Source organism: Dama dama, chromosome X (assembly GCF_033118175.1).
Source record: "Dama dama isolate Ldn47 chromosome X, ASM3311817v1, whole genome shotgun sequence".
Classification (NCBI taxonomy): Eukaryota; Metazoa; Chordata; class Mammalia; order Artiodactyla; family Cervidae; genus Dama; species Dama dama.
The window spans coordinates 140303397-140314779 of record NC_083714.1 but is presented as its reverse complement, the minus strand read 5'-3'; the positions used below and the strand labels follow the sequence as shown (position 1 = coordinate 140314779).

Sequence of the window (11383 nt, the reverse complement as noted above, 5' to 3'; positions counted from 1 at the left end):
GGGGAAACTGGGTCTTGTTCTGATGGGTGGGACCATGCTCAGCAAATGCTTAATCCAATTTCCTGTTGGTGGGCGGGGCTGTCTTCCCTCCCTGTTGTTTGACCCGAGACCAAACTAAGGTGGAGGTAGTGAAGATAATGGCCACCTCCTTCCAAAGGTCCCAGGCCAGCGCTGCTGCACTCAGTGCCCCCGACCCTGCAGCAGTACACTGCCAACCCACGCCTCTGCCAGGGACTCCTGGACTCTCACGGGCAAGGCTGGGTCAGTCCCTTGTGGGTGGGGGGTCCCTGCTCCTTTCTCCCGGGTCCTGGGGCACACTGGGTTTTGTTTGTGCCCTCCAAGAGTCTGTTTCCCCAGTCCTGTGTAAGTTCTGTAATCAAATCCCACTGGCCTCCACAGTCAGATTCCTTGGGGGTTCTCAGTTCCCTTGCCAGATCCCCAGGTTGATAAATCTCTTGTGGGTCCTAGAACTTTCATAACAGTGCGAGAATTTCTTTGGTATGATTGTTCTGCAGTTTGTGGATCGTCTGCTCGGGCGCTCTATGGTTGGGGTTAATGGTGACCTCCTCCAAGAGGGCTTATGCCACAGGGTGTGCATGAGGAGGGCTCCTGCACCCAGGGCCCCTGCCCCTGTGGCAGGCCACGCTGACCCACCGTCCCTCCACAGGAGACACTCAAACACAGTTCTGGTTCAGCCTCTGTGGGGTCTCTGAGCCCTGGTGTGCACAAGGTCTTCTTTGAGCCCTCCAAGCGTCACTGGTGGGTATGGGATTTGATTCTAAGCAAAATTTCGACCCTCCTACCATCTTGCTGGGGCTTCTCCTTTGCCCCTGGACGTGGGGTGTCTTTTTTTGGTGGGATCCAACATTCTCCTGTTGACAGTTGTTCAGCACCGAGTTGTAATTTTGGACTTCTCCCAGGAGAAGATGAGGGCACGACCTTCTACTCCTCCATCTTGTATGGGAATCTTTGGTCAGATTCTCATAACACTTGAATGGGGATTTCCAAGAGATATTTTGGTGCTGGGAAAGATTGAAAGCAGGTGGAGAAAGGGACCACATGGCACAAAGCAATTAGCTGGCCTCACCAACTGAATGGACATGAGTTTGAGCAAGCACGGGGATTGGTGAGAGATAGGAAGGCTAATTGGATAAGCACAGCAAATGAACTGCACAATTTTCACGACCCAGTGATGGAAGTGGGCCCTCCTATATTGGCATTCACCTTTTCTTTTTTTAAATAGTGATTAGAGTCACCCTGATGGCTTAGACAGTAAAGAGTCCGTTGACAAAGAGGGAGACCCAGGTTTGATCCTGGGGAAGCTCCTCCTGGAGAAGGGAATGTCTACTCACTGCAAAATCCTTCCCTGGAGTATTCCATGGACAGAGGAGCCTGGAGGGCTACAGCCTGTGGGATTCACAAATCATCTGGGCACGACAGAGGAGGTTTGGCACTCTATTTCATTCGACGTTTTAGTGAACCTTCTCTGTGTCAAAGGCAGCGCCCATATATGACTATCTTAAGCTGTCAACAAAATCCTTATTCAAAACAAACCAGACTCGAGTGTCGAGGGGGAGAAAACATGGAGTCAGGGTCCTGGGAACAAGGGAATGGAAGCTGGCTTCCCGGGAGCTGGGGCGGGGAAAGGGGAGAATCTCGCGGGCGGGGACTCAGCGAAAATTTGCATAACCAGCATGCACTGCGTGCAGTACAGTTACAATTTCAATTTACCGTAGATTTCTCTTAAATGTAGTATTTTGAAGAATGAGCCTTCATTCCCTTCAGAGAAAAGACCTGCTGCAAACTCTTGACCCGGACTTACCGGTGACGCTCCTCACCCTAACTGTGTTAGAAGTGTTCATGCTCAAGCCGCGTCTTTTGCCTTTTGCTTAACGTTCACATGGTTAGGTCCGAGGAGAAACATACACTGCGTTACCCTCAGTTTTTGGAGGTCTTGTGAGCTACACAAGACCAACATCGCTGTATGCAAAAACAGACTTTCTGAAATGAGTGTTTTGAGGCAGGATTTTTTCTTGGGGCTCTTCTGTTTAGGCGCTTTCTGTGTGGTTATCGGGTGAAATCCTGAGGGTAGGCTTTCTTCTGCTCGGTTGAGTTTCTCAGACGTGTCCAACTGTTTTGTAACCCCGTAGACTGCAGCGCCTCAGGTTTCCCTGTCTATCACCCATTCTCAGAGCTTACTCAATACTCATGCCCTTTGAATCAATGGTGCTGTCTAACCATCTGATTTTCTGTCGTCTCCTTTCACGTCCCACTTTTAGTCCTTCCCAGCCTCAGGGTCGTTTCCAGGAAGTCAGTGCTTTGCATCAGGTGGCCAAAGAATGGGAGTTTCAATATCTGCATCAGTTCTTCCAAGGAATATTCAGAACTGATTTCGGTCACTAAGGTTCTCATAATCGTGAATGGGCTTTCCAGGAGATTTTGCTGGTGCCAGGAAAGACCAAAGACGGGAGGAGAAAGGGATGACTTTGGGGACAACCATTAGATAGCATCAACGACTCGGTGAACGTGAGTTTGCGCATGCCCCGGGAGTTGGTGACAGATAGGAAAGCCAGTCGGACAGACTGAGCAAATGAACTGGACAATTTTCACGACCCACGGGTGGAACCTGGCCTTCCTATTTTGGCAGTAAGGTTTTCCTCCTTGTTGTTGTTTTTCAACAGTGATTAGAGCCACCCTGGTAGCTTAGACAGTAAAGAGTTCGTTCACAAGCGGGAGACCCAGGTTGGATCCTGGGGAAGCTTCTCCTGGAGAAGGGAATGGCTACCCACTGCAGTGTTCTTGCCTGGAGGTCCATGGGCCGAGGAGCCTCGAAGGCTATACTCCATGGGGTCGCAGATAGTCTGGGCACGACAGAGGAGGTTCGGCACTCTAGTTCATTGGACATCATAGCGGACCTACTCTGTGTCAAAGGCAGCGCCCATATATCATTATCTTAAGCTGTCAACAAAATCCTTATTCAAAAGAAATCAGACCCAGAGTGTCGAGGAGGAGAAACCATAGAGTCAGGGGCCTGGGAACGGGGCACTGGGAAGCTGGCTTCCCGGGAGCTGGGGCGGGAAAGGCGTGAATCTCGGGGGCGGGGACTCAGCGAATGTTTGCATGACCAGCATGCACTGCGTGTGATATAGTTTCAATAGACTATTTCACTTTGTCCTAGATTTCTTTTAAGCATAGTATTTCGATGAGTGAGCCTTCACCCACTTAAGAGAAAAGATCTGCTGCAAACTCTTGACCCGGACTTACACCTGACGCCCCTCAGCCTCCCTGCCTTAGGGGTGCGTGTTCCCTCATCCATATGTGCACAGGCACAGCGCACTATGCTTATGCTTATTCTTGCTCATGCTCAAGCTGAGTCTTTTGTCTTGTACTTAAGATTCGGTTAGTTAGGCCTGAGGAGGAATATAAGCCCAGGTACACAATTTTTGGAGGCCTTGTGAGATAAACAAGCCTAACCTCCTCCTATGCAAAAACAGACCTTGTGAAGTGAAAGTTTGGAGGCAGGGTTGTTTTTTTTTTTTTTTTCTGGGGTTGTTATACTGAAGAGCTATCTGTGTGTTTATCGCATGAAATTCTGAAGTTAGGCTTTGGTCTGCTCGGGTGACTCTCTCAGTCGTGTCCAACTGTTCTGTAACCCCGTGGACTGCGGCACTTCAGGTTTCCTTGTGTATCACCCATTCTCGGAGCTTGCTCAATACTCATGCCCTTTGAGTCAATGGTGCTATCTAACCATCTCATTTTCTGTCATCTCCTTTCTCCTCCCACCTTTAGTCCTTCCCAGCATCAGGGTCTTTTCCAGTAAGTCATTTCTTTGCGCCAGGTGGCCAAAGCATTGGACTTTCTGTGTCAGCACCAGTTTTTCCAAGAAATAATCAGGTCTGATTTCCTTTAGGATGGACTGGTTGGATCTCCTCGCAGTCCAAGGGACTCTCAAGCGTCCTCTCCAAGATCACAGTCCAACAGGTTCAATGCTTCGGCCTTCAGGTTTCTTTACAGTGCAACTCCCACATCCATACATGAGTACTGGAGAAACCTTAGCTTTGACTGGATGGACCTTTCTCGGCAAAGGAACATCTCTGTTTTTAATGCGCTGTCTTGGTTGGTCATAGCTTTTCTTCCAAGGAGCAAGCGTCTTTTAATTTCATGGCTGAAGTCCCCATCCACAGCAATTTCAAAGCCCATGAAAATAAAGTCTGTCACTGTTTCCATTGTTTCCCCATCTATTTGCCATGAAGTGATGGGACTGGATGCCATGATCTTTGTTTCCTGAATCTTGAGTTTTAAGCCAACTTTTTCACTCTCCTCTTTCACTTTCATCAAGAGGCTCTTTAGTTTTCTTTTTTGCTTCCTGCCCTGAGGGTGGTGTCATCTGCATTTCTGAGGTTTTTGATGTTTCTCCCAGCAATGTTGATTCCAGCTTGTGCCTCATGCCACATGGGGTTTCGCATGCTGTACTCTATATATAAGTTAAATAAGCAGGGTGACCATATGCAGCCTTGATGTACTCCTTTCCCAATTGTGAACCAGCCTGGTTTTCAATGTCAAGTTCTAACTGTTGCTTCTTGGTCTGCATAGAGATGTCTCACGGGGCAGGTCAGGTTGATCGGTCAGTAAGATTGCTTGGTCTTTGCTCAGTAAGGTTCTCATAACTGTGAACGGATATTCCAGGAGATTTTTTCTGGTGCCGGGAAAGATTGAAGATGGGCGGAGAAAGGGACAACATTGGAGAAAATGATTAGATAGCATCACCGAGGTGAACATGCGTTTGAGCAAGCCCTGGGAGTTAGTGACGGATAGGAAAGCCAGTCAGACAGAACCGAGCAAATGTCCTGGACAATTTTCATGACCCAGGGATGGAACTGAGCCCTCCTATTTTGGCACACACCTTTTTTTTTTTTTTAAACAGTGGTTAGAGTAACCCTGATGGCTTAGACAGGAAAGAGTCCGCTTACAAAGTGGAAGGACCAGATTGAATCCTGGGGGGTAATCTCCTGGAGAAGGGAATGGCTACCCACTGCAGTTATTGCATGGAGAATTCCATGGACAGAGAGGATCCTGTCGGGCTTCAGTCCATGAGATGGCAAAGAGTCTGACAGGACTGAAATAAGAACACTCTTCAGATGCTAACAACAACGTAGAGCCTGAGGCAGAAAGTTGTCAGGAGTAGTAAGCTCAATGATGCTCCCAGCAATCTGTCTGGTTAAGAGATCAACTTGCAGGATTCTGTTGGCCTTACAGCCAGGATCAGGGAACTGGAACCCTCAGAATTCATAGCCGGACACAGGGCTATTTAGAGGTTTGGCCTGTAGTATTACTCCTTAGGGAACAGGCTTCAGATGGCTAGGTTCTCATACCCTGTAAATGCAAGGTTGAGGAGACTCACACATTGTAAGCAATGCACATGTCTTAAGTATTATTAATTTCACCACTGTTAGCCCATTACTCAGAGAGGGCAATGGCAACCCACTCCAATACTCTTGCCTGGAGAATCCCATGGACGGAGGAGCCTGGTAGGCCACAGTCCATGGGGTCGCTGAGAGTCAGACATGACTGAGCGACTTCACTTGCACTTTTCACTTTCATGCGTTGGAGAAGGACATGGCAACCCACTCCAGCATTCTTGCCTGGAAAACCCGAGGGACAGAGGAGCCTGTTGGGCTGCCGTCTATGGGGTCGCACAGAGTCGGACACGACTGACGTGACTTAGCAGCAGCAGCCCATTACTGACACCCATCATACTGGCTAACACGTTACTAATTTCACCCATGAAAATCCATTTCTAACCTTCATTTCACTACTTAGCAAAATCTCTGCTGTTGAGTCAGCTGTGGCTAACAGAAACATTTGCAGTAGCTAGACCCTGTGATACAGACTCCCGGATTAATATAGCCAACTACCTCCGGTGTGTGACATCCTGAGTGTGCTCATTGCTTGCTCTTAGTTTTACACAACACACACACACACAAGCTGCCACTACTACACTGTCTTTGCTGGCAGTAAATTAGCAGACCTCGTCATACCCTATAATATGATCAAAGGTACTGACAAATCTCGAGAGGCACTGTATCTCATCAGAAGAGTGGAAACCTAGAAAAGGGGGAGTCAGTGAGGCCAGGTTGGCAACGCCCATTCAAGTCCATTCTCTGGGAAAGAGAGAATCTCGGTCAAAAAATGAGAAGTTCAAAAACAAAGGCTCCATTTCCAAGGCCATCCCTCGTGTGAGGAGAGAAGCCCCAACATTGAAATCTAGTGCCTCTTAACAGGGAGAACTCTCTTGATTTCTTGCTCACCAAACAACCTTCCCATTAGCATGTGTCTCCGTGTGCGACTCTGACTCCAGAGAGAGACAGAATGGAGTTGTGTGTAGTCGACTGAGGAAAGAAATGCAAACCTAACTGTGGCATCTCAGTCCCCAACCAGGGACCAAACCCCAGCCCTGTCAGTGAAAGCACAGAATCCTAACCATTAGGCGTCCAGAGAACTCCCCCAAATTATGTTTTATTTGGCAAACTCACAGAGGTCTCGAGCCCGGGATGCAGTCTCTTAGTTCTCAGAGACTGCTCCAAAATGCTAAGGGGGCAGGGGAGTTACCTGGTGGACCAGTGGTTGGGACTCTGTGCTTCCAATGCAGGGGGCACAGGTTCAATCCCTGGTTGGAGAACTAAGGGATCTAAGGGAACTAAGATCCTGTAAGCCACCCAGTGGGGCAAAAAAGAGGTCAGGGAGGAGCCAGAATATACAGGAAGATTTTTGCTGAGAAAAAAATACGTAGTCAACCATCAGAACATCAAAAGATTACTGCTAATCACAAAAGCACACATCTCAAGTTAATGATTTTAGTATGGGAAGATGCAAGAGTCTGGGCCCATTGAAATCATTCCTATGATATACACTTTAACTATCTGGGGGCAGTATCCTATTTTTCTCCATCCTGAATCCACTCAGGGCCCACCCTTGGGGCGACAGCGGTGGCTGGTAGCTTCATGGTCTCAACATCCCTTGTTTACTGAAATGGCAGGCAACATTCTCTGTCCACAGTGTACGTTTCTCTTTTTGCATCTTTACTATGAAATCCAGTGTACCTTAATGAATTTTTACAAGATAAACACCCTTCTAACCACCATGCAGGTCAAGAACTCGAGCTCGCCAGCCCCTCCCAATGCCCATCTCAGGCCCAGCCCCGGGGACCCACTGCTCTTGCACAGTAATCACTTCCTTTTGCTTCTTTATCATTTCATTACACAGGGTCTCTCCCTAGTCGTCGTCATTTGGTCTAGCGCATTTCAAAATCCTTGGTGTGACTTTTGAGTCCTTGAATCCAGATTCCTTTCTGTCCCATTCTTATAATTTATCTGTTGAAAAATTCCGGCCATTCGACCCACACCATTTTTCAGGGTCTGGGCTTTGCTGTGTCCTCTTCTTGGGTGATGCAGCCGTGGCCTTGTTTCCTTTATTCCCTTCTGCTGTCATCTGGATCCAGAGAGCTGAATGGGCTCAAGTTCAATATCTTTGGCTAGTCTGTAGGGTATGGTGTGACCTTCCCTCGGGAGGCATATCCTGTCTCATTGTCCCTTAAGTTCTTTTTATTAGAAAAATGAACGTTGTCTGTTTTCAGGTGCAAATACTGACCTAGGACATCCCCAAGCCCCTGAGGAGGCCAGCTGTGCTTAGCAACTCCCCCAGAGGAAACCCAGAAGACATGGCGGAGGAAGGCTTCTTATAGCACAAACTGTTTCCATGTCTTGGCTATTGTAAGTAGTGTTGCTATGAGCTAGCATGCATCTTTTAGAATTATGCTTTTGCCCAGATACGTGGCCAGGAGTGGGATTGCTGGATCATATGTCAACTCTATTTTTAGTTTCTTGAGGAATCGTTTGAAATTTCATGCGTGGGTTCCCAAGGCCTTTTGTGCCCAGCCTCAGAGGTCTGATGCCTTAGCAGCACAGGCACACATGCTTGTTGGGGCCTGGAGCTTTCTCTGAAGACAAGCCCTAGACTCTGCCCATTTCCCTGCTGTGTCCTTGCCACCAACAGGCTGAAATGGGATTTCTGCTTTAAACCATGACCTTGGATCCCAATCTTGGCAGGACGTTTAAGAATATAAGGTGACTGAGGAATCTGAGCACTTTGGGGGATCCCCATTATTGGCCAGAGTGTGTGGGGGTAATTCTTTGGAGAAAAGTTAATAAGGTCACACACACAGGCTTCTCCAGTGGCTTAGTGGTAAAGAATTTGCTCGTAACGCAGGAGAGGCAGGAGACCCGGATTTGATCTCTGGGTCGGGAAGCTCCCCTGGAGGAGGGCAGGGAAACCCACTCCAGTGTTCTTGCCTGGGAAATTCCATGGGCAGAGGAGCCTGGTGGGCTACAGTCCGTGGGTGTCAGAGTCGGACACGACCGAGCGAGCACGCAGGAGTTGACGGCGCTGCACAAATCCACTGATGTGCTCAGGGCAACAGAAGTTTCTGGTGCTTTTTCTTCTTCCTGTAGCATCCTCAGCTGACACTGACTTTCTAGTTGCGGGTGCATCCAGTTGTCACCCGTTGCCCACTCCCCTTTCCACAGGCCCAAATTAAGAGGAACCAAGTTCCCAGGGGGACAACGAATAATCCTGCTAAATCAGATCTTTCTCACAGCACACTTCAGAGTGTGCGCTCTACCAAGCGCAGAGGCAAGGCTTTCTGAGAACCACGTTACATGTTCACGACCATTCTCTGAGGTTCTCGGGCGGCATCTAAGGGGTGACGTGCCCACCCTGATGGCTGTGAAGGCTGGATGGATGATGATGTGTTTATGCACATAAACCTAAATAACAAAAATCATTTAAATGGTAAAGGGAGCGTCGAAACATAGTAAGTCTTTAAAGCCTATTTTAGGTGCATGGAGTCAATATTACACAAGAATGAGCAATATCCATCTATTTTTCGATTACAGCAGTTGATGGCAAGTAAGTCAAACCCTCAGCTGACCTTGCCAGTCTCAGGAGGCTGTGCGCTGCTACTGTGTGCGTGTCACAGTGGCAGAACCTCCTATAAGCAGAAGTGCTAACTTGCACAAAGTGACAAGACTCAATGTGTCATATCCGAAAATTTAAAAAGCTTTTCGTTTAGGAGATAAAGCAGGTGTTTGTACTACATGGTGCTTTCAGATGCCCCGTTATAACCACGGTGGTTTTGTACAACCAAAATAATGTTACAGTGCTAGAAGCTTCAATAGCACATCTACTAAAACTCGAATGATACAGAGATTATCATGGCCCCTGCGCAGGGATGACACACAAATTCATCGAAGCGTTCCATAGTTTTTAAAATTTTGAGCATTAAAAAAATACTATGAATATGACTCACAGAATATTTTTAAAGTTTATTGAAAGAAAACTTAAGATTGCATCCAACTTGCAATGTTTTATTTGCCTTCTTGACTGCTTTAAGTATTAAAAAATAGGACTCTGCATGTGCTTCTATAGTGTGCATTAATTGGTAGGTTGTTCTTTCTGGTAGATTTCCCCACCATTTTAAAGTAAAGATACCCATCTTTCAACCCTGAAATTAGGTGCGTTGAATTTTAACAAATTATCTTTGAGTTTCACAAAATATGTGGTAGACACTTTGATCTAGTTAATACAATCAACTAGTTTCATTAGGAGAAGACAGACTATTTTAATGAATGATTAGTTCATGAAAGCATCCAACTATGTTGATAAGAAGAAAATAAAATTACACAATGCATGTTACAGTGCCCCCAAAGATGCTTGGAAGACTAGTAAGTCATGGCAGATGACCTATCTATTCATGAAGCTTTAATTTCATGCAGTTATGCATTTCTCACAAATCACTTTGGTTATGTGATCTTCACACTGAGGAATTTGTTTAGATCAAGCCGTTTATGATTTCAGTGGTTAAACTACAATATTTTATAGCATTTGCTCAGTGCATCCTGATTTCTATAGGGTTGCAATGCTACCGTTTTTCCTGAAAACTAAAAAGTCTCTTCTGGTATAGGGGACCCGTCAGCTCCTGTCGTTAGAACTGAAACTGCCCTGAGATAGTCTTGAGTTTTAAGAACACATTTTACTCTCATTGTAGACTTCTCAAATTCAGTAACATGTCCTTCATTATAAAAGATCACCGTAACCAAGTCGCCATCTTTGTTTTTGGTGGGGGTGTCTTCACTCAGCTTGTAGGATCTTAGTTCCCCCAGCAGGGATTGAACCCGCGCTCTCGGCAATGAAAGCACGGAAGCCTAACCACCAGGGAATTCCCTCCACACTGTCCTTTACTCTAAATCTGTTGTATGATTTTCCCCTCCTCTAGTCGTGATGATATATATTGACCCATCATGTTCTTTTCTGAAAACCATGATCAGCAATGACTATATTTTTTGCAGGCTAAAGCTAAAACTCAGCAAGACTAGCCAGAACCTCTAAGAATTAAGCCTGTTCTCAATAAGGCTTTGCGGGGTGGTGCGGGGGGACGGGGTGGCTAGTATAGCACATCCGCGTGTGCTCAGTCATGTTCCACTCCTTGCGACCCCATATAGACATTGGATCAATTCATAATAATGGAGGGTTTTGGTGACTACGGCTCAAGTATCCACCTTATAATCACAATAATAATCATGAAGACCATAATATGCTCTGCCATTGCTGCACTCCAGCAATGCAAAAATCCAGATACAGCAAAATGACCACATCACTGGACAGTTTTCACTCTGTCATGGTGACTTCCCGCAGAGTATAAATGTGCTGTGAGGACTGAGCTAAATCCTATGCCTCTGCCAAATGAGTGTGGCACGTCAATACTATGTTAACGCCGCTGTGTGCTTCCTTACTCAGATTAACAGAAGACATGCTCATGAAATTAAAGCGTGAAAACAGACACTACTCAGAATCTAGACAACACACAAAAGTAACTGCACAACAAGAACATGGGATGGATTACGGTCCAAATGTTGCCATGCTGTTATAAACGGGCTAAACCAGTGAGCTGCCTAACCTAAAGCAGTGACTCTGCACTCCAGAACCACTTACGAGCTTTAAAAGTGCTGACGCCCAATCCCTACACACAGAGAGAAAAATTTAATTGGCCCAGGGTGGAGTCCTGGGCATAGGATTTTTAGAAACTCCCCGACTCCTTTGGTGGACCGCCACCATTGTGAAGCACTGGGCCCTGAACCAAGAGGCCCCAGGGAAAGTCAGACTGCTTTGGGCAAGATATTCCAGTAGGGGGCGCTCAGCTGATTCCATGTTTCTTAAAGTCCATCCGTGTCCCAAGTGTTAACCGATTTTTGGAGAGGACGTTCTAACATAGATGCTACTCCAATTATTTTCAAAGTGTTTTTTTTTTTTTTTTTAATTTTCTGAAAGT

At 46.7% G+C, this 11383-nt stretch overlaps 1 non-coding gene across 1 annotated transcript; it reads left to right on the top strand.

The window, feature by feature from the left end:
• The first annotated feature begins 9214 nt into the window (after positions 1–9214).
• LOC133053279 (U6 spliceosomal RNA) lies at positions 9215–9322 on the top strand. Its single transcript, XR_009692209.1, has one exon. It is a non-coding gene; the product is annotated as a U6 spliceosomal RNA (small nuclear RNA).
• The last annotated feature ends 2061 nt before the right edge of the window (positions 9323–11383 follow it).